The sequence below is a fragment of the Corapipo altera genome, unplaced genomic scaffold (assembly GCF_003945725.1).
Source record: "Corapipo altera isolate COAL_440 unplaced genomic scaffold, ASM394572v1 49, whole genome shotgun sequence".
Taxonomy (NCBI): Eukaryota; Metazoa; Chordata; class Aves; order Passeriformes; family Pipridae; genus Corapipo; species Corapipo altera.
In genome coordinates, this window is record NW_020884879.1 from 15,981,055 (window position 1) to 16,003,983 (window position 22,929).

A 22,929-nucleotide genomic window follows, 5' to 3' on the forward strand; every position below is an offset into this window, starting at 1 on the left:
GAAAGTAGACTAAAAATGACAAGGGTAGGGAAGATGCATAAATACACACTACCAGATTCATTTATTCTCACACCTTTTTGTCTCTCTTCTACTCACTTCCTCAGTAATTTTTGGTCAGCCTTCCCTGTTACGTTGTACCAATCATCAAAGAGAAGCTTGGGAAACATTCTGGCATTCATGTAATTCTTGAAAAAACACCAGGAACTATAAGCTTCTCAAAACAAGGATCCTAGGGAACTAGGAAAGCAATATTTTGGCTTTTCACCAACCATTTCACAGCAAAGGTAATTAGTAAGTTACATACCATTGTAAGCAACACCAGCATGAATCCAGCTTCCCTCACTGCTTGCTCTCTTTTCCATTGATGCCAAGATCATGACAGGCTTACTTAACATGGTTATTGTTTCCAATTTCAAACACTTATACTTAATTAAGTTTCAGCTCTAGATGATCTATCTTAAACAGCCAAACAAACCAAAAATGCTCCAACTCTATTACCTCACCTTCTTACCCACTCACTAGAGCAACAATGCATTGGAAACACTTCAGAAGGATTTTGTTTGTGTAGAATGGCTAGGATTTAGTAAGTCCATGTGATAAGCTACTTTTGAAATAAATTACACAGCATAACATATGTTTCAGTAACAGTAAGTATCCAGATTCTGGTCAGTCTTTTCATATCAAGAGAGGATTCTATGTATCAGGAGCAAAAGTCTGTGACAGAAGCCAGATGAAAAAACAAGATGAGTAATATGTTGAATTTCATGCATATTAGGTGCAGTCTTCCATCCCCTGACAAACTGGAAGAGCTGCCCCTCTGTCTCTTGTACAAAAAAGCTATTGCCTTTCAGAATCAAAAATATCAGATGTTTGCAAATACTTTAAAAGTTTTATATAATACATAATTACACATGCCTGAGCCCACACAGAACCCCACCCCAAAGGAATTTCAAGATTTCAATTCAAATGGAGAAAGAAGAGCTGAAAAGACTGGGACAATGATCAGTATCTCAATACTCTTTTCAAGAACAAACAGGAAATGATAACTAATGAAAAATTCCAAATATTATTAATACAGGAAAATATGTCCAGCTCTGACAACCAACCCAGTCGTGGAATAAACACTTCCATCTTCAGTAGCTGCTAAAACAAACACTCTTTTACAGGCTTTGACAGAGAACAGAATTCATTTCCCCTTTACAGCTGCAGCGCTTCAAAGTCAGTTAAACATCAATGTGACAGCCTTACTTTCGAGAGCTCAGACATTTACTGTATTATCTTAGCCGGACATGAGCAGAAAGCAGAGACTGAAGGCAGAGAAGGCAAGGGGGAGAGAGGAAAATCAAGGTGGTTTTTCTTAAACACCTAATGAAGTGTTCATCTTGGGTTTTGCCACAGTGTTATTTTTTCTTGTTCATTTGTTCTCTGTTTAAAGACCCAGTTAATACAAACACAGCACAGGTCTGAAGGCAAAAAGTTCACTGGGATGTACCTTGTTTGCACAGATACTACTCAGCAACTTCCTGCTCTGTGACACAGCGTGCTTCTACAAATGAAACCCAGTTGACTGAGCTACAATCAATGCTTACAAATTAGACTATTTTATTTGCAGCTAGCCATCATCCTGCTGATTTTCTCATTAATATCTAGAAGACACGTAGTTTAGATTCGTATCCTAATTTCTGCCACTGACTTTCCTGTACAACCCCTACCTCACAAGATCATCGTGAAGCTTAATATATATTAATTTCACACACAGCAACAAGCATGGTAAATACTTAACAGCAGGCAGTTAGGAATATTGGCCAGATGTCAAACCAACCCTAAGAATGTGTGCAGGCCACTAACTTAAGTATCATGGACAAAGAATAGCCACCAGATAACTGTAGTAGCCATTTGCAAAAAGCAGTCAAGAATATTTTCTGAGATTCTGTGGAAACCTGGCTGCTCACACCATTATGGTCTTGTCTACTTCCAGATGTTTAACTACATTAAAGAAAACTAAAAATACACGTTCTTACTACTGGTTTCCAATGAAAGCAGTTGTTGTTGCCATTGAGGGAAATTATATGATCACAAAGAGAAGATGTCTTATGAATTACCTACCAAAATACAACCAATGAGCAAAAGATTTGCTGAGTGACTAGGTCTTTCATGACAAATGATCCCTCAAAACTGACTCAGAATAAAATCCCTACAATACTGAAAAAGTTTTTTATTAGGTTTTGAATACATTTATCATTTCTCTGTGCATTCTGTAAGCAAGCTTGGGAAAAAAAATAATCACTATTTCTTTATTCTTAGTGGTATTCTGTACATAAATACTGAAGAGAAGGTATGTCTGAAATACATGCCTAAACTACAGACCTTTTGATAAAAAATAATAATAGAGAGAAACAGTAGCTAGTAATAACACAATGTTGTCACACAAAATAGTCTGCACAAATTATGTTATTAAACAGTATTCTCTTTTAATTCTTCGGCTCAAGAGGAAATTCTAGAAAAAGCTTGATGATTTGTAGCCATATCATTCGGCAAAACATGTAAGCTTATATTCAGGAACTCTCCAAATCTCAGCTAATAAGAGTTTGAACCATCTTTCACCTTCTGAAGGGTTACTTCAGGGTTAAGGGAAAGACAAATCAAGATGCACTTCATCTGCCAAAAATAAAATCACTCTTCTTCACTCTTCACAGCAGCCCCAATCTGAAGATTTCTATTTCACAATACTACTTCATATTTGAGGTTTCTGTCTGGAAATTGACTGACTCCCATACTCCCTCCCCTAAGACTTCAGTAAGTATTTTCCCTTTAGGAAAAAGAAGAGAAGCAAATCAAGCATTCCCTAACAAAAGCATTTTTTGCCTCTGCATCTTGAAGACACCCTCTTCTCCAATAGGCCGAATGAATGACCTTCAGGGAAAGCTGCCCAAGCCAGCCAGTCGCCCAGGCTCAGGGGATGAGCTGGCCTGGGAACTCTGCCTACCACAGGGAGATGGGTGTGTTTTGTTTAACCATTTACTTGTTAAAATCTTAGTGTTTGGAGCCTTGAGGAGGTTTTTTGGTGCTGTGCTGATGTACTCTCCTTACTCCAGCACCACTATTTTTAGTAACCAGCAAATGGGTGGCTGTAGGACCTCTCCTATCACCAGAAAGCTATCCAGCTTGAAGTGGGAAAGCAGCCCAGCTTGTGCATGCTAGTAATTCTTCAGATAGAGGCTTGCAAGCCCAGCCCTGCTTGCTTCTGCTGCAACTAGCACTTCATTACATGCACTTCAATGCAGTACATAGGTCTTTTGTAAACAAATCTTTGATGGAAATACTTTAAAATAAATCTGCATCTTTTCTATCTTTATAATCCTTATTGCACTATGTTACTTATGGATTTCGGTCAGCTCTGAGAAAACTTTCGTATCCTAAAAAATTCCTTTCCCTACACACGCACAGAACTGGTGACTAGGTTGTTTTACCCAGTATTGCCTCCCAAAATTGCCAATCCTCAGACCTGGTCAAGACTTACATTTCCATATGTATTACCAACTTGAGAAACGTGACAAAAGTGTTGAAATACAATTCAGAATTTATTTCAAATTGATATATATCAAACTGTACAATAATAAATATAGCTGCACTGGTAAAAAAAAAGGGAACAAAAATTCTCAGAAGCAACAGTAAGTAAATTCTGTTAAATACACAATTCAAACTATGTATAGACTCAGTTATTCAAATCAGAAATCTTGAGTGAAATACAGGCACGTGGTATGTGACAGATTGGCAATGGAAAGTTCTGTAGGACAGGCTACACTCAGAACAGCGCTGGAAATGAGCCCACAGCTCATTTCAAAACTGGTGTCAAAAAGTCTTGTGAAATTTCTTGGTATATGCAATGCACACTGCACAGTTTGTCTCCATTCAATACTCCTCACCATTAAAATGATAGACAATGAAAAACTTTTCATTGTCTTAGTTTATGTCCTACAACATCACAAACTATAGATGTTTAAAAACTCAATTTAACTTGTAAGAGAGAAATATGTAACCTGCTAAAGTACCACAAGGTATGTTGTAAGAGTTTTAAAGCTAAAGTGCTGCTGAAAAAATTGTAGCAGCAACATGCACAGAATTTCCAAAATAAAATAGTGAAAAGTAAAATGTTAGTGTGAATTCATTTTTAACTAAAATCTCCCTGCTTTTACTCCCTCAAGTTCAAGTTACTAAATAAACGCCAAATACTCCCTTCATGTATGACACAGCATAAAACACTCGAGTACTTGTATTGCAGTAATTTGCAAATGAATTTTAAAGGTTTGGGCAGGATAAACATTACATGCATAAACTTGCAAAATATTCAAACTGCTTCTTTATCTACTTATAAAAAGCTGAACTCCCTTCAGTTCCAGTCACATGAATTTAATAATCAATTTTATCATTAAAAAAACACAGATTCTTCTTGTTGGGGCACAAAACATTCACACAAATAGAAGAAAACACAAAAGAAAAACTCCTCCATGTGTAAGTAACTCTGAAGACACAACATATACTAAAAACTTAACCCCATCTCCCCCCAGGTAAAGAAGACATTTTCCCCTTATCCCTCAATTAAAATAATTTCCAATTATACAGTTGATATTAAGAGGGGGGTTAAAAACCAACAAAACAAACCATCCTGCAACTTTCATCCTCAAGTTAGGTCTTAAAAGTAAGCCTACAAGATTCATACAATCCCTTAGTCATCAGGTCACAATCCTAATTTAAAACAACAAATTCTCCCATTTGGTTCCATTATAAGGTGATAGCTAACACTTCTAGTAATTTATAGACATCCCATTTTCCTTGAGTTTAACCAGACAGCAAATCAAATAATCCCACAGAGGATTCAGAGCAGGCTTGACCCATTACTGAAGTGTTAAATTAGAATTTCAAAGAGTAACTCCATAGTCACCCTTCACAGGGATAATTTTTAATTCTTCTCCTGTGAAATGTGAAGTTAAGTCAATACTTGATGTTTTATCTCATAACAAAAGCAGACAAAAATACTGCTAACTCAAAATAATCTAGGTTTATTCTTGTTTAATAAAATAGCAAAAGGCAACTGCTTCAATGTTTTAATAGGCAAGTTCTCTCTAGCATTTTTTTACAATTTCAGTATTAATTCACATCAAGAGAAGCAGGCATTTTATTTACATTTGATGAAATTAAATACATAAATATATAATTATTTCTTTTCTCACACAATTCACAAACAATGGTGAATCTGAATTCTGTATATGAAGAAAATAATGAGGGTTGGTCACATTTTACAGCTAAGAAAGTGAGAGACTTGCAGGTCAAGTGACTTGTTTAGTATACCTCTGGCAAACCTGGCACTGAGAAATAAGCTCCTGGCTCTTGAGCACAAGGTCTACCTCCATTCCCATTGTTAACCACGTAAGCTCATTCCTATGGGTATAATTACAGGGAAATTTCCAACACACACGTGGGCAAACGTTGCAGGTCCCCAAATTCTACAAATGGTTCCAGACACCTTATCTGAATTACTTGTTGATTAGACAACAACAACAAAAGTTTTCCAAGGAAACAATACATTCAGTTTTTGTAGCTGACCCTCAGCCAGCCTAAATAAATCGTTTTAACTGCCTGTTCAACACAGGAACAGCAAAAGCTTGGCACAGTAAGAGCCACAGAGCCCGTCAATGGCATGGCATAAGGGTGGTTGATATTACTGGGAATCCTGAACAAAGCAACAGGACAGAACTAAAAACTGGTAACACAATCAGTACAAATTACAACATAGAAAATATACACACAGAGAAAAAGCGATACATTTTCCATTTCTAAAATATTAAATAAAAAACTCTCATGTTGTTGCAGATATGCACCCTCACAGAATGTAGTATTAATTTATTCTGTTCCTCAAGACATTGTCTGTGTAAGAAAATACCAGTTCCCTTTTACTGACTTCATTCCCTGTCAGTGGTAAGCAAAAATCAGTTAAAAACCAATAAAACACAAAGTTCTCTTTATAGTCGGCTAGTGCAAGTGAAATATTAGCAGAAGTAGGTTTGACCCAATATTGGATTTTACATTTTCATCTTTCCTGTATTGCCAGTTAGCTCAAACTTTCTGCAAGAAACCTTCTTATTTCCTTTCTCAGAATCTTGTCTCTAAAAAAGTCCCTCCTGCCCCAAGGAAATTCTAAAGGCAGGCTCATAGTCTTTCTTTTCTCAGTTTCTGCAATACAACTTGAGAAAAAATTATTTACACAAGTGTAACAGAACAGAATACAGCTCATTTATGAAAAACCTACCACTGTACTTATAGAACAATATTTCCACAAAATCAGAACAGTAAGAACAGTCCCCAAATCATGTCAACAGCAAGGAAAGTTAAAGGATATGGCCCTTCCCACCATAACACAAAATACTCTCTAGTGGGTTTAAATTTTTAAGAGTTTAATTCTACCATTGCCAGCCACATTATATATAGTTCACATTTTTACTTCTCAATTGTTCTGAGAGATCTAAATATGTCTCATTTTGGTCTTTTCAGGTTTTCAAAAATTAATCAGTTTTACATGATAAAATACTTCACACTGATCTTATCAATAGATTTGGAAAAAAAGATGGCATACGCAGTGGTAACCATGTGCAACTTTAATTTGTATTACATCTTTGCAGTCAAATGCATCCATTTAATTATGGACAATGATACTTCTGATACAAAGAGCAGAACTGTGCCTATAATGAATTTTTAATTTCAGTCATTGAACAGGAAAAACACGTATTTTAGAAGTGTTTCAAGTTGTGCAAATAGTCAATTCACCAGGAAAAAATGCCCTTGTTTCGGATAGCTTATTTCATGTCAAAGTAGGGTAAGCTATTCAAAGCATTAAGAACATCCACAAGGGGATTTAATTGCTAAATATATCTGTGAATGTATACCTTCACTTCCTTTGCAGTACCTTGTCTGAGAAGACAAACTTACTAGTAGCAGATAAATAAATTAGATCTATAGAAGAAGGCAAGTGAAGAAACTACTGTCCTTTACTGTAGGACACACAAAACAGATAGGATGCGCACCTCACACACAGGAAATCAGTTTACCAACAAAGTATTTATACACCAATAAAAAAGCAGAGCTACTTCAGAGGCAGCAAAGCTCTGCTCAGAAACACTGAGCAGCCCGGAGAGGGCAGCAATGTCCTAAGAGGCAGGAGACCCAAATGCAAACCTCTGCTCTCAGTCAGGAGCACTGTGATTCCCTCCTCCATCTTGTTGCACTCACATCCCGGTGTTCAGAAGGAGAAGTGCTGCAATCTGCCCTCCAGTCTCTCCCTGCTTCGGCAAAGACGGGTGTACCTCCAGTTTCCATGCATGTTGGTGCATTTGAAGGTACAGGAAAGGGCTCCCCAGCTCCTGTACTCATCCCAGGTGAAGTGGGTGACACTCTCTCACACAGCCATAAAAACCTGGGAAACTGCCCATCCCCAGCTTGGCTCAATTGGGCGAGTATGGGCCACACTGGACCCAGGGTGAACTCCAGCTCCTGGGGAGCGAGACCAGAGGCCATCACAAGCTGTCCCTCTACCCAGGGCACAGGCTGTGCCACTGAAATGGTATCCCTGTGAGAGCCCTTACCTTGCACACCCACAGCGGTTCCCCACCCACAGCTGTACCCATAGCTGGCCAGACTGCTTCCCTGTGGCTTACCGACTGGTAAGTCTTGCTGTGACTCTAGCATTGAAATCCAAAACTTTTCATTTCAGAATTTCCTAAGTGAGCCGTTACAGCATTTCTGATTAGCAGTCAATTTTCTCCCTTCCTCAACAAAGCTACTTATGAAATTCATGCCAACTCATTAATAACTTCAAGTTAGCCAAAAATACATTTTCAGTAAGCAATTCCCCCTTAAAATACACATACACAAATAAGTCTAACTCTTACTAGACAGTCACAACCAGAGATCAAGCTGTCCTGACCCAAAACATGGGACTATCCCAAAGCTTCATGAGGTTATATCAGAAGACCACAAAACACTTCTCTTGGAAGCTGGAGGCGGAAGGAAATAACTCAGAAACTGAGTGATGAAGCAAATAAGAGGAAGAGTAAGTAGGAGGCAGTTTTGGTAACTACTATTACTGGAATCAAGTGCAGCAGCAGCAGGTTGATAGGTTTTTTTCCTCCCCTTTAAATGCTCACAGTACCCAAAACAGGACCAGAGCAACATATGCATGGTTCCATGCCAATACTAAAAAATAAATACATACTATTGTGAAACATATGTACTATATACACAGCATATTTGACACTAACTAACTAAAGAAGAAAATTAATAGAACAAATCTATGTGCTCCCACAGGTGGTGGCACACAGCCTGTGGTGTACAGTAATGGTGTAGTGTGTTTGGGGCATGACAGTGGTAGAACAGCAACTGATCTCATATAAAGTGGCCTAATTTGGGGTGATTTGGGATTTTTTTTGCTTCTTTAGATTTGTATTGAGTATGTTTTAAGTGTGGCAACCATAGTGTTATAAAATTTGACTCACATGCATTGATTCCTCAAATATTTCAATGTTGATCAAGAGCCTAGAACCTGGATATCGACAAAAGAGTGACTCATGAGGACGGAAAGACTAAAATCACAGTAAGGGACAAGGAATATTTTAAACATTAGTAGTCATGAATCGAGCTTCACATACCATCAGCTGCACAGAAACCCTATTCCACCGCAGGATACATTCTGGAAGTTGCATACTGTAACTCCAGACAGAAAAAGTTTTACATGAGTCTGTTCAGCAGGACTAAGCAATAAAAACACAGTTAACCAGGATCTGTGAAGAGAAGCCAAGCAAAAAACCACAACTGAAAACTGAAAGGCCATAAAAATTAACCCAAGTGAAATTTCATATGTGTTGGCCACCTACTTTTAGAGAAATGTAGATGTTTTTATCCCATTTTAAAATACTATTAAAGTGCAGCACCACACAGTAGTTTCAAGCTCACAATCTGAACAAAGAAATGTAGGGGACATCTCACTCTCTTGAAGCAGTAAACCAGGTACCTAGAATTCAGGCACAAAGGAATCAAAGGCAAAAAGGGATCTTCAATTCCATGTGTTACTTGTAAGGATAATGTTTCAAAGCTTAAGTGAGAATATGCAACTATAAGCAAAAGAAAAACATGCTGCAAAAAACGTGAATGGAAACATTTTACCTCCTCCTGACACTACTACAGCATCCCTGAAGAAAGAACCAAATTGCAATACCTACTATAAAACTAATTCTATTCTCAATTCTAATTTTAAATATTCCTAGTTTGCCTATTGCTGTCATTTTGAAATATACAGAGTCTGGTGCATACAGAATGCTGTAGTTTATTGATTTGGGATTACTGAAGGAATAAAAGTACTGATGATGAAAAAAACTGAAGAATCTGGACCATAAAACAGATGTCAGAACAGGAAAACAGAGCATATTCTTCATTTATCATGGCCACAGTTGTAAAATTGAGTTTTAGCAATGCATTTACACACTGGTAAATATTGTACGCATTAGGGTGTCAGTATCCCTTTTTGCTTGTGGTGAGATGACTAGAGGAGGATTCTGTAACACATTTTGAATAGCTAGAGCCATGTGCAGTGATATTATAAACTCCCCAATACTTCTAAATCATTTTAATAATACTGAACTTCTGTGACTTATCTGAATTTTCAAAATCCAAAGTTTGTTTTAAAAAGAAAACCTGCGATTTCTTGCCTGTCCAGTTAATATAAAAGTAAATTAATCAGATAGAAACACACTGTGCCACACTTTATAATCACCTACAAATTTGCTTACCATTATAATCACATAAGTCTTCTGAGCCTAACATCCCAGCATTGTGACATTATAAAAATTCACCCACTTTTATGTAGAGAAATATCCATGAACCTCCAAATATTGTACCATAATGCTGTCAAATAAACAGACTGCTGGAATTCAATTTCCAGAAGGCCAAGGCAAAATCTACAGGCCTTCATCTGAAATACCAGTGTCATTTTCAAGCCCTGTATTTAATTAATACTATTTACTGTCAAGAGCCAAGTCATGTAAATATTTCACTCTTCCCAATTCAGGGACTAAAGGCAGGCCCAGAGGAAAATCTGCCCAAGTAACTGCATCTCATCTTCTTTGATCATGCAAGTGCTCAGTTGTCCTGTTCTTGACCCCTCTAAAATTCCCAGGCTCCAATACTGGTGGTATATGTCATCAATCTATATATAAAATATACATTGATTTTCCACAGATGATAATGACAGCTATTTCTTCTGCTAATGTGTATATAGTAAACCTTTGCCCACATAAAAAGGTTCCTATCAAGGTAAGAAATGAAAAAATCTTAGCAAAGTCCATTACGAAGTCAAAACCAATATTTAAGAAGTGAATAAAATCAAGTTAGCAATCTCATTTCCTAAGCATTTTTTATTTATCTCACGATACTGAAATGTTAAAAATAATCTTCCAGGATATAACCACATACAAAAGGCAAGCTTCAATTGACTGAATGAGCGTTTGCAACAGTCCTGGATACGTATGACATTTCGTTCCATCAATTCAGTAACAAGTTCACTGATGGAGCACTCCATTAAAATCCATTTGCAGTAATTAATGAGTTTTACATATGTAAGAATAGTTTAATCCAGCTTTACAATGAATTTGAACATTGTGGCCTCAAAACTATGAAAGTACTTTAAAAGTGCTTTCATTACTAACAAATCTAGTTCTGCCAGTTGCAAGCATCATGAGATTTTCTTAGAGTACTCTAAATTTTCATAAATTTTAAAAGAAAGAAATGGAATATATTACATTTGTATATATTTCAGCTTTTCCACAAAATAATGTTTTTCATAAGATCCCAGTTCCAATTTTAGGAGGAAAAAAATCTTTAGGGTGCAACTGTATAAATCTCAACAGATGCTCATTTCTTAATATTTCAGTTCTTATCGTACCACCCACACAGAACTTCACTCTCAGAATAGGAGTATCATTTTAACGCTGATTACAATAAATTCATTATAATCAAGCATCCACTTTTACAAGCATCTTTATAGGCAATTCATGTTAACTAATATCACTACTGAACAGCGGTGACTGAACACAGAATAATCTGACCACATTTCATGCAACACACAGCTCCCTAATTTCGAGGTCTAGGAATGGAATCACATTCCTTTATTTATCACAAACTAATTCAATGTAGATTAAACACCCCTCACAGAGAAGACCTGATTCAGTAAAGATTACCCATACCTGTATTTTACTTTAGGTATTTCAGAAACACAGCTCCTGTGGGAAGTAGGGTCCCCTGAATTGACTCTAGAGCTCTAGGTACGCACAATTCCAGCCCTGCTTTGCATGCTGATAGAAGTGAGCTCTGCCTTATTCAGGTTTGACACTTGGAATCTACTCTAAGTTCCTCACTTTCATCCTTAAACTAATACCAAAGGCTCTTAAAACTTGTTTTGATATTAGGCACTTTTACTGTCAGTGTTACACGTCATTTTCTGACAGCACTCCCTTTACACACACATGTATTAGGAGAACACAGTCAAAAATGAGACATGTCAGAATTTTCTTTATCTACTTCAGCTGTAAACAATGAGCACTATAACTCAGAATGAAAGGACACACAAATATTTTCTATCACACTTGACACTAACTACAACACAAATGTCAATGAAATCACTACAAAGTTAGATTGAAACAGACCCTTCACATTGACAGTGACAGAAAACTGAGATTTCTCTAACCTATGCTCTTTTTGCTGAGAAATATTTCTTACAAAGCAAACCACTTCATGCAAAAAAGAAGAGGAGAGGGACAGAAAATGTCTTCTGACTGATAGCTTTTCGACTAGGAATTAAACTAGGTTATTTATTTGTTTGGGGTTTTTTGTAAGTCTAAACTTCTCCCCATTCCAACTGCATTGCTTTTTTTGTTAGCATACAGTAGCTACCTCCCACCACCCCAACTAACATATAAGAAATAGATCTAGTAAGTTTTAAGTAGTAGTTGCACTTTCCAAAAAACTTAATACAGTGGTAGACAGGCTAAATGTGCACAATTTCAGTCATAGTGGTGGTACAGTCTCACAATATTCAGTCAAACCCAATATGTATTATTTCACAAGTAACACTAGTCAAAAGCCAAGGACAGGATTTCTTAAATGAAACTCCAACTGATATGTCCTTCCTACACTACTATAATTTTGGATGGGTATACTGGTTAAAATAAACAGCTACAGTTCTTCCATCTTGCAATGGAGAAGGTGAGCATGCAAGTATGTCAAACAATAAGACTGAAACCCCAGGCATTCAAAAAATGAATGGAAGAATTTCCTAGGATTCAATGGAACCAAAATTTTAAAATTATTTCTTGTCCTTTATTCCTATGCAACCTGCTTTTGCTGAACTGTCTATCACAGGAACACATGGATAACCACCCATTTTAGAACAAAAGGATATTTTGAGCAGAAAACTACGTCTCTACATCATCCTTGCCCTCTAAATCCTTTCATGACACCAGCTTTTTACAGTGGTTTATTCCTCACTGTCATCACCACAGACTTCATACACAAATATTCATGTCCCATTTGCTCTTATTAAAGGTTTTGAACTTCCCAAACACAGCAACTGTGTTTTAGCAAGCATCTTTAAAGTTACCAGATTACTTTCTAGCACTGCAACAACCAAATCTATGGGTTTATCATTCTGGCATAGAATGACAACACTAAGCAAGAGACAGGCTGGGGTTTTTTTCTCCACATATACTGATTAGGGGAAAAAAATCAATTATACGGTAAAATTTTCAGAATCTTTATCTTTCTTTTTTTAAAACAACTTGCTTAAATGATTACAAAAGCAGATTATTATTGAGACTTGCACATACACATTACGGTCATTATGCAGTCCAGATAAGTACTGGAAATAAATAATATAGTTTAAGTAATAAGTATAAATAAGTAATAACATCTATGTGGCTAAGCATTTTCAAATTAATACATGAATAAACTATTAACTAGTATTATAAACTTCACTGAACACAATGAACTGCAGAGTTTTATCAGAACTAAAAAGGGGAAAGGCGGAAAAAAGCACTGGAAAGCTGCTTAACCTATTTCCATTCACTGAGGCTAGAGAATTCGGTAAGTTAAGAAAAGCATTGTTAGTTTGCAAAAATTGCTCAATATAATTAACAAAAGAGGAAATGATACTTGATGTGCACATACATAATTTTACCCATATTTGGTTAGCATTTTATAAACAGTTATCCCCCAAACAACTAAAAACCTTTTCAGAAGGCTCATTTCCCACCTCTATATTTAGTGTACAAGCCTCAAAAATACACATTTCTGACCTTAATAAGTCACTCTATGTGTTAAATGACAACATTTATTCATGAGTACACTGAAAAGGTTCTCACATAAAATCTCAAATGTGTATTTGTTGTAAAAGATTTATACGAAGTGAGCACATTGATATATCAAACATATCTAAAATAAAACCACAGCATTTATATTCTACTTTCTTTCACTGCACTACCAAACTATTATTAGTCTGCATTTAAACAATCCGCAGGGGTCTCTTTTTCTAATTCTCAGCGGTATTATCCCTCCTTGAGAGCAGAGTTAAACAGGCACAGCACTGCCTGATGGAGTCATCAGACAGTAATTCTTGAGCAACAAGCAGTTTAAGTCATCAGTGTCGTTATACCAATTTCAACCCTCAATTTAAGTAATTTATTAGTGCACAGAGTTGGATGGAAAAGCTTGTATTATTCCATATTCAACCTTTGCCATAAGACAGACCATAATCAGCACATTTGAAAAACGTCAATTCCTTAGTTACAGTATCAAATATCAAACAAATCTCATGAGAAAGAATATCACATGTTGACCCCTTCAGCCTCTCTTTGTAGAAAGTCCCATTCCTGGTTCTGGCACTAAAGCAAGGACCCTGCTTCCATAACCAGTCTGAGCATTATTTTTCAAAGTTTCTAAGAAGTTAGTATTTTAACTCAGTGTAGAGGATCATACATTACTTAAAACCACAGCTTGTTCTGCTGTATCTACACAATCAATCTAAGATATCTCACATCAAAGTTCCCCATGAAGAAGATTAATCCAATTAAATGCAATAGGATATAGACAACTCACCAAGACTCAGCGATGCAGACAGCAATTTCTAGGGGCTGTGTGTGCAGGGGGCCTCACTACTCAGATCTCAAGCATGCTAGGAACAAATTTGAGAGAAAAATATCAGTCTTTTTTTTGGAAGCAGGTATAGGAAAAAAAAATATGTTTAGCACATTGCAGTTCTAAGCAGAACACAGCGAGGGAAACAAACTTCACAGAGCATTATCTGCTTTTCCAGACATAACTACAACCCTCTTCCAGTTGCACAATCACTCCAGGCACACAACTTCCTCTCTCTACCTGCTGCCTACTGCAAATTCACAGCGATAGCAACTAAAATGTTTACATTAACTAACAGTACACAGCCTCTATTTTCACAAAAGAATCTATGAGAACTCTCTGTGAAAGTGGTTGGTTCCTTTTTTTGTTGACTGCTTGGCTGGTTGACTTTATAGCACACTAGTTTCAAATCTCTAAAAAGGTGAAAGTGGTGTTCTTATAAAGTGTCTTTCAACCATTATTACAACTTGTAGGTACAGGAGCACGTTTTTTCTCTCAATCTCCCCTTACAATACTCCAGATGCAAGTGACAAGTATCAGTGACCAGAAAGGTTTTCATTATTATGGAGTCCCATAAATCAGTAAAGAGTCCCACAGAGCAGAGGACATATATTGCACAGCAAAACACATTTCTTTGGGGAGGAGGAGCATGCCACTGCCCACATAAATATTATAGCTGCATTTCTCTTTGTAGGTCAAATACTACTTTATGTCAAATGTATCCAAGCAAACTACCAAAGAATAGTTTTCTACTTTCTTATTCTAACAAAAAAAAAAGGCAGAACATAAAGCAAATGAGAACACAAAGAAAATGAAAGATACTCTACCAGAGTCATCAACAGGAAAAAAAAAAGCACACCCTAATTATGCCTCAAGAGAAATGGAATTTAGAAGCGACTTCGTTCCTTCTGTCGTTTCTGCCATCTTAGAGAAACCTTCTTCAAACCAGCTCTGCTTAAGTTCTTTCAGTCACAGACAGGACACCACTACAGTAACAGACTATTCAGGGGCACCACTAAGAAAGCAGTATTCTTATATAAAATATATACACAGAAAATATGGCTATGTTATTTCCTCAGGAATGCCCAAAAAGCACACAAGCTCTACAGTTCACAAACATGGGCTTCGAGTGGGTCCTCATTGACAGAAATCATAATCTTGTCTTAGAATAAAATTTTAAGTAAACTATTAGATCTTTTGATGATTTAGTGGGATTTCCAGTATCTGTTAGACATCTGCAGTTCAGAAACCCACCAAAGAGAAGCTGCTGTCTCACCAGCAGATGGGGGTTGCAGTTCCAACACACAGTGAGTGGGGAGACCTTTTCCACAGAGGAGCAGTAACTGCCTGTGCAGACAGAAGCATTTCCCACTCATCTCCTGTCTTTCACCTGCTGTGCGCCAATGAATGAGAATTAGTACTCTACTACCATTTTGTTTCTACTACCATTTTGTTTCTTGATAACTACCGTGGTTGCTCACTTATATTTTCCTATTGTGTTTTCCTATTTTTGGGTCCCACCTCCTGGTGTCCGAGGCCTCCAGTACCACAGCTCAAGGAGTCTGTACACAGATAATGTAGCTCCTGACCATTACACTGGTGTCCACGGAGCACCACTGGAAGGGACAAGTTTTGCTGATTTTCTTTCGTTCTGCTCATAGAATGTTTACCAGTAATACTGTCTGAAAACATACACAGCATTACCTTAAAAATACTATTAACAAGATCTTTCTTCCCAAATAAAACTCTTGAATTACGCAGTAACTAGTGACAAGCTTATGTACCTGAATAGGTGTATTATCTAGCATATTTCAGATATATTTCTCCAAGTAAACTAGACTGCCAGTGAAGAAAAAAGTGACGAACATTAACTGATTGACAATTAATTTATCTGTTAGACCTCTGCCTTCCCTTCTCAAGCTCATTCCGGAGGTTTAAACAAAAGCAAGCCAACTAGCATGCTACAACCCACGTCTATGCAAATTCCCACCAGAATCAGGAGGTTCTTGAGATGGCCCTCAAAACGCAAGAGAAACTACTCTTGCATGAAGACAGCTCTCACAGTGACATAACCCTGCTAATGCTGGTGCACAAAGGCCTGTGTAGGTAGGTCTCACACAAAGGCCTACATGAAGAACAGGTCTCTTCCTCAAACAAATTATCAACATTAGCTACAATATAAAAATGGAATATACCACAGCCATCATTCTCCACACCTGCCATTTTGCACCACCACCATTCAATCCTCCCTCCTACAATGAGTAAAAGAAAACTGATTCAAGTTCAAAAAACCCCAACTAAAAGTAACTGATATAGAGCAGAACAACGCACCGTTCTCTGACTTCAGAGCACTTTAGATCTTTGTTTTCCATTCGTACACAGTCACTTCTTTCTTTCCAGTCTCTATTCCAGGTACTTAAGATGCATTACCTCCTTGGTCCATAAAAACTTTAAGTTGTGAACAAAATACACACAATGCCAACTCTACAAACTACAGTTTAGCTAAAAGAGAGTGAAAACTGCCACTTTCAGACATATTTGGAGGAGATCATCTACAGCATGCAAAGCTTAGTGAGCATGAACTAGGTGATCTTAGCGAGGTTTTTCTTATCTACAATCTTCAGGTTCCCTCATTCTTACACTAAGAAGAAAAGGAGGCACAAATGATCTCACCATTTAACAGTACCAGTTAACAGTAACTTCACACAGCACTCTAGCAAGAAAATAGTTTGAGGCTTCATTAAAAATTCAGTATCTGTTTCAAAGTAATGCTTAAAAACAGCAAAACAAGCAAAAGTATGTTTGCACTGCAAATGCCAACAAAAACTGGCAAGCAATTAAAAAGAAAAAAACTTTAAACTAAACTATATTTTATAGCCAGTAAAGCATCAACAAGTTGACTTTTTTTCCCCCTCCAAGATAATGGCAACAACTATTCTGGCCATATGTAAAGAAAATAGTGTATTTCTAGCCATAAACTTTTATTTGGGAAAAAATACAAAGATTTAGACTGGAAGAAGAGCTTTTCTCCTTGAGAATACAACTAAAAACTGTTTAAATAAATTATTTATTTATTTGTACACACTCAATCTTCCTCTACATGGAATCTGTTTTAGAAAATGGATAGAACAGGATGAGGAGCTTGTTCATAGCTCTGGAGACAAAGGTATAAATCTCAGTAAGGGTAGCAAGTGAAATCAGTTGACAACAATCACATGTATTTCTGGAAATATATAACTGGTTGGTCAGCAAGTCCTGACAACAATTTGAAAGTAAAGACTGAAGAGCTACTTAGTGAACTCAAAGCATAGTGGAAACAGAACGAACAAAAGCAATCTCCACTGTAGACTAGGTCATACCTGAACTCTCAGTTGGACAAGTATTAAAACTTATGACCTTGGGTTTTCTTGGGTTTTGGTTCAGGTTTTGTCTGGGATTTGGTTTTGGTGGGGGTTTTTTTAATTTTTAATTTGATTCCATCACACAGGCATATGATGAATTTTAAGTTCATAAAAATATCTGTAATGAAAGTGTCAGTATATACTAACAAATTTATTCATAAGTAGACTTTCTTCTATCCTAAAGTTTTCTTTTTAAATGCAGTTTAATACCTCCTATGTAATCTGTGAAGTACAAATGGGTGAGGTACAAACTGCATTGTTTTTAATTGCAGTGATTTTCTTCAAAATCCAAAGGCAAGGCTCATTAGAGATCAATACTGACAACCATGAAAAACTAAGTCTATTCACACACAGATGAATTACAGCACAGGTAGAGTAAGACTAAAATTCCATAATAATTCTGACCTAACATGTAAAATGTTATTTCACTTTCCATGCCCATTCTTCAATCTCAGACTTCTCCACCAAGGCAGCCAATAAAGCAGCCAATTGTGATATGCCCACTATAAATCCTAGCAAAGAGCAACAATATGTCTTACATAGCTCACTAAAAAAGCATCAAAATAGCAACTCTCAGTCAACAGTATATCAGATCTATGTTCTCACTATGTCCCCTCACAAAAGCTCATGTGATCCATACTACATATGATTTATAGATAAATCAACACATTCGGTAGATATTTTAATTAATTTGTCACCTATACTCTCTGCCCTTTCATTATTACGTTAAATGTTTCCATGTACTGTGGACTATTTTACCAAAATACAAGTTTTCCTTCTCAAACTTCAAGTAACATCTTGAAGTTTAAAAACATACAGAAAAAAATGTAAATAAGCTTTACTGAGGGCATTGCATCTTAGCTGCAAAATGCAAATGCACGTTACAAAGAAGTTTCTGAATATCTAAGTAATGAGTACACACTCAAAGAAAGAGTGAGATTTATTATCAGTTATAACTAAAAGGAAAGCAAAGGAAAAATAATATCTGTCAATAACTGTATTAATGGGAGATTGTCACGGAAGCCATTTAAGGAAATGTAAGACTTGGAATAGCATAATGATGCAGCTGCAGAAGTAAAAAAAATGTGCGTATTGTTAATATGTTGTGGTATAGCTTCAGACATTTAAATTAATGAACTAATTTCAAACTTCAAAATGCCAAACACCCCAGTGACCATACACTTTCCATATGAATTGTACACATTTTATTTCCATTAAACTCTTAAATAAAATTTCCATTAGTCTTTTACTAGAATAACATGCAATTTCCATAGAAAAAGATTGAAAAATCATAAACAGTTAAAAAACACAGTGCAGCAAATCCACCACATTCAAGATCTATTTTTCAAACTATTCATCAACTCAAAATAATTGCATAATATCAGCAAAAGTATTCCAAATGCTCAGGAGAGGAAATGCTGTTCTAGGTAATAGGTAAATGCAGGACTGAATGAAAGAAAATTAATTTCTTTCACTCTTCCATCATGTAAATGGTATTTCTAAATACAACAGTGACAAAATGGCTTTGTTTTAAAACCCGTTTAAAAATTCCCTGGGTTTTTTCTGTTTGTTTTTTTTTTCTAGTTCTGTATCCTAAATTGATTAAACTATACAACCTGTCATTTTTCATGTCAGATTTCTACTTGGTATGGTATGTTTTGAAAAGGCTAACCTACTGATTCATTAAAAATAGGGAGTGTTTCCATAATATAAATACTGCTGACAAGCTACTAACTGTAGAACTGGTAAGATGCCTTAGTAGTATGTAACCACTGATGTAATATTACAAATTATTTTTAATACTCAACCTTGCCATTTCACCAATATATATGACTGTTTAAAATGCTAGTCTAACACAGAGTAGGAGTCCTGGCAACTGTATTTATTCCCTGAAATCGTAAAATATTACCAAAATATTATCTATAATAAAGATGTGAATTATATGTTATCTAAGCTCGATTACCCTGACGGGTAAAAGCCAAAGAATACTTCTTTAAGGTTTAAATTCCCAAGAGAAGAAGAGCTCAGATCCTGTCTGCAAGCACACAATGGAATCACAGCTGACGATGCACATCTTTTTCTGGATGTCTCCATATGCTCAGGAGGGTTTCCTCCCCCCCTCCCCATTTCTCCCTCTCCACCTCCCTTGCTCCCAGCGTTACATTGAAGAATTTGTCATTATCCACTGCCAGGAGTATGAGAACGTTTTAACAACTAACAAAAATAAAGCAGGGCAGTGAACTTCACCTCATTTAAAAGTAAGGGATCTTGTCAGAGTAGCCGTCTGTAACTAAGTTAACTACCAGCAGAAAATGGGTGGATGAATGGATGCTGTTTTATGTCTTCTATAAAGTAACTATCCATGTTACTTTGGTCTTAGTTTAAAATGCTGTGTCACACAGAAGAGCATATACTGTAACAACGCATTTAACCTCTGACCTCTAAACCCAAACAGACGTAAATGAATATTAAGCATTTTAATGCCTATAAGAATACTGAAGAAATGTGTGGAATTTGTTAAATACTTTATACCTACTTACATGCAAACTGCATTGTTTAGAGAGGCCAACCACAGAAAACGTACAAAAAACCTCAATGTGGTAAGAACAATTTCAGTTCAGTGTTCCCTTTCTCCAATGCACAATCTATTAGTGTTCAGCAGACAAAGAGAGTTACATTTATATTTGAATTTGGTACCACTCTTTAGAGTGTCTTTTCCTTTTAAATTAGCTGACAGCATCCTCAAGGCTTAGACCTCATAAGCCTCTGCAATTCTGGTGTCAGGTGTTAGAGAAATTCCAGCTGAGCGCAGAAGCCCAGATTTTGCCAATGAGACAGCGACATCAGCAACAAAGGCAAGGAGCAGAAGACAGTAGGCATTGTAGCAGCAGCTGGCTCGCTCACTGACTTTGTTCTTCCTGCTGCAAAACCTGGGCTTCCTGCAGATGGGCTAGCTCTTACTGGTTTTTTCAGAGGACAGAGGGAAAAGTTGGGAATGCCAACGCTACAGACAGCTTATACACCTCTTTCAAGGGCGCCTTTCAGCCTTCTCACGAGCAAACTACACCTTAAGTGATTATAAAAACATAAACATTATTTATAAAAAATTTATTTTTACTTCAGAACTTCAGTTTAATGCAATACATTACACTAAAAGCAAATAAATCCCTTGTATTTTCTAATTTTTCCACCAGAAATAACCTTTATTTTCTTTCTCAAATAACACAATTCCAGCTTAAAAACTTAAGCTGATTCCAAACGTATCATTCCTGATTGCAATAAAGTATTCCTTCCTAAAATGTCTCAAGTTTCAAATCTAGCACTGACACCACCAGGACACACAACAAGGAATTTACACGCTTAGTAAAGAAGTGCCTTCAGACATTGCAGAGAGACTGATGAAGCACATCATACGTAGACTCTCCCCCTAGTGAAGACCACAAGCCTGAGGAAATAAAAAGTTGAGAAATCTTCAGGTTTTTTGCGAAATAAAATAGTACAGTGGTTGAAAAGATGAGGTGATCGCAGCACCTTTGTCATGGATTTATTGCATAATGCTCACCAAGATGAGATACAGACATATTAAAAATAACATGATTTTACAAATTATTACATGATGTTAAAAAGATCAACCTTTCTTCTTAAAGTTGTTCTCAATATTTCTGAAGGTTGAGTCCATGACAAACTATTTTCTTCAAGACTACAGATGACCAAGACTGATCATGAACATAAGCTTGTCACAGCACTTATCAAATTTAGGGATTAACCATTTGGGGGCAATTTATATCTTTCTTTATCTCATGTGACACAGTAGAGCCAACTTCTATGTCCAATCCCTAAGCAGTTGTATCACAAATGCCAAAATAAGGGACACAAATGCATGAGTGTCTGTATGTGCTTCTATACACATCTGTATGTGCAAATATTCACTAGCCTAGTATAACCTATTTGTGACAACACCAGTGATAATAAACAAATGTTCTAAAAAATATGTAGGAGGCATACTACCTACACCAACTGCAATTAAACAACCACTTCCCATTCACACTAAACTGCGCGTAAGCAAAGACGAACCCTGCTCTGGGGAATAATATTTTTGGTACAACATTAACAGTGTACAACATTGTCATTTCTCAGAGAGCATCCAACACAGCAGACCAGCAGCTCCCTCCCTTAGGGCACTGCCAGAGGACTCCCCCATGAGTGGAGCCCACCAGGTGGCCCAACACGGCTCTTGGGTTACAAGGAGCCAGGAAATTAACTGACTGGAGATGTTTTTATACTTCAGTAGACAAAAAACCCAAAGATATAAAATCCAAATTACTGTCTTCAACCACAATGGCAGAACAACAGAAACAAAAATGCTTTAAGTAAGAAGACTGGCAGTCTAAAATACCTACTTATTTACAGCGGCAATAGAGCTCTGCTGTAACTGCCACAGCCAGACACTATATGCTTACCTTAAACTATACTTAAACATTATGAGTTCAGTTCTAAAGCCTATTCACCTGCTTCCTACTACTCTGAGGAAAAGAAAAAAAAAAAATACAAAAGCAATTGATTACTATCAAACAAGCAATCTATTCTCCTTTCACAAGGAGACTCCCTGCTAAATTACAAGTATATTTATACAGCGAGCTCCCACATACGCACACTTCAGACAGAAGTATACAGGCTAACTCAAACTAAGATCCAGATATCATTATTTCCCGGTGACTACCAGCAACCAAACCTCCGAGCCTTTTTTTATTTCCCTCCCCCCCCACCTTTTTCTGCCAGGCTCCCGGGCAGGTTTCCCGCAGACAAACTGAATGCCCCTCTCTGGCAAGAGCAGCGTGCGGTCCCTGGGCCGGGGGAAAAGCTCAGGCCCAAGCGGCGGCAAAGGAGCGAGGGGCAGCGAGGCAGGAGAGGGACGCGGCTCCGGTTACACCTCGCCCCGCAGCCTCCGAGCCGCGCGGTGCCCGCGGCGGCGGCGGCGCACACACCGCCCCCCGCGGAGGCGGGGAGGGGCCGCACACCCGCCCTCCGCGGAGGCGCCGGGCATCTCCGCACCCCTCCCCCGCGCACCACGCGTGGGGCCCCGCTCGCCGCGGAGCTGCCTCCCCGCCCGCAGCCGCCGCGCGCGGCGGAGAAACGGGAGCGAGCGGAGCGGCACCCGCCCAAGGACCCCGGCCCCGCGCCCGGCCGGCTGCTCTCCTGCTCTCCCCTCCTCCCGCCGCCGCTCCCCGCCCCGCGCACACACGCAGACACACGGCACTGCGGCGGCCGGGCCCCCACCCCTCCCCGGGCCGCGGGG

General features: G+C 37.7%; 1 protein-coding gene across 3 annotated transcripts in view; it reads right to left on the reverse strand.

Moving 5' to 3' along the window:
- Positions 1-22,584, reverse strand: part of NCOA2 (nuclear receptor coactivator 2) — a 184,329-nt gene extending 161,745 nt beyond the window's left edge. The window contains exons 1-2 of one of the 3 annotated variants that reach the window (XM_027638543.1): positions 15,754-17,030; positions 14,194-14,269 (exon numbers count right to left, since the gene is read on the reverse strand). The gene's annotated coding sequence lies outside the window, so the exon portion shown is untranslated. The other 2 variants (XM_027638545.1, XM_027638544.1) reach the window with 2 other exon arrangements.
- Between the last annotated feature and the right edge of the window lie 345 nt (positions 22,585-22,929).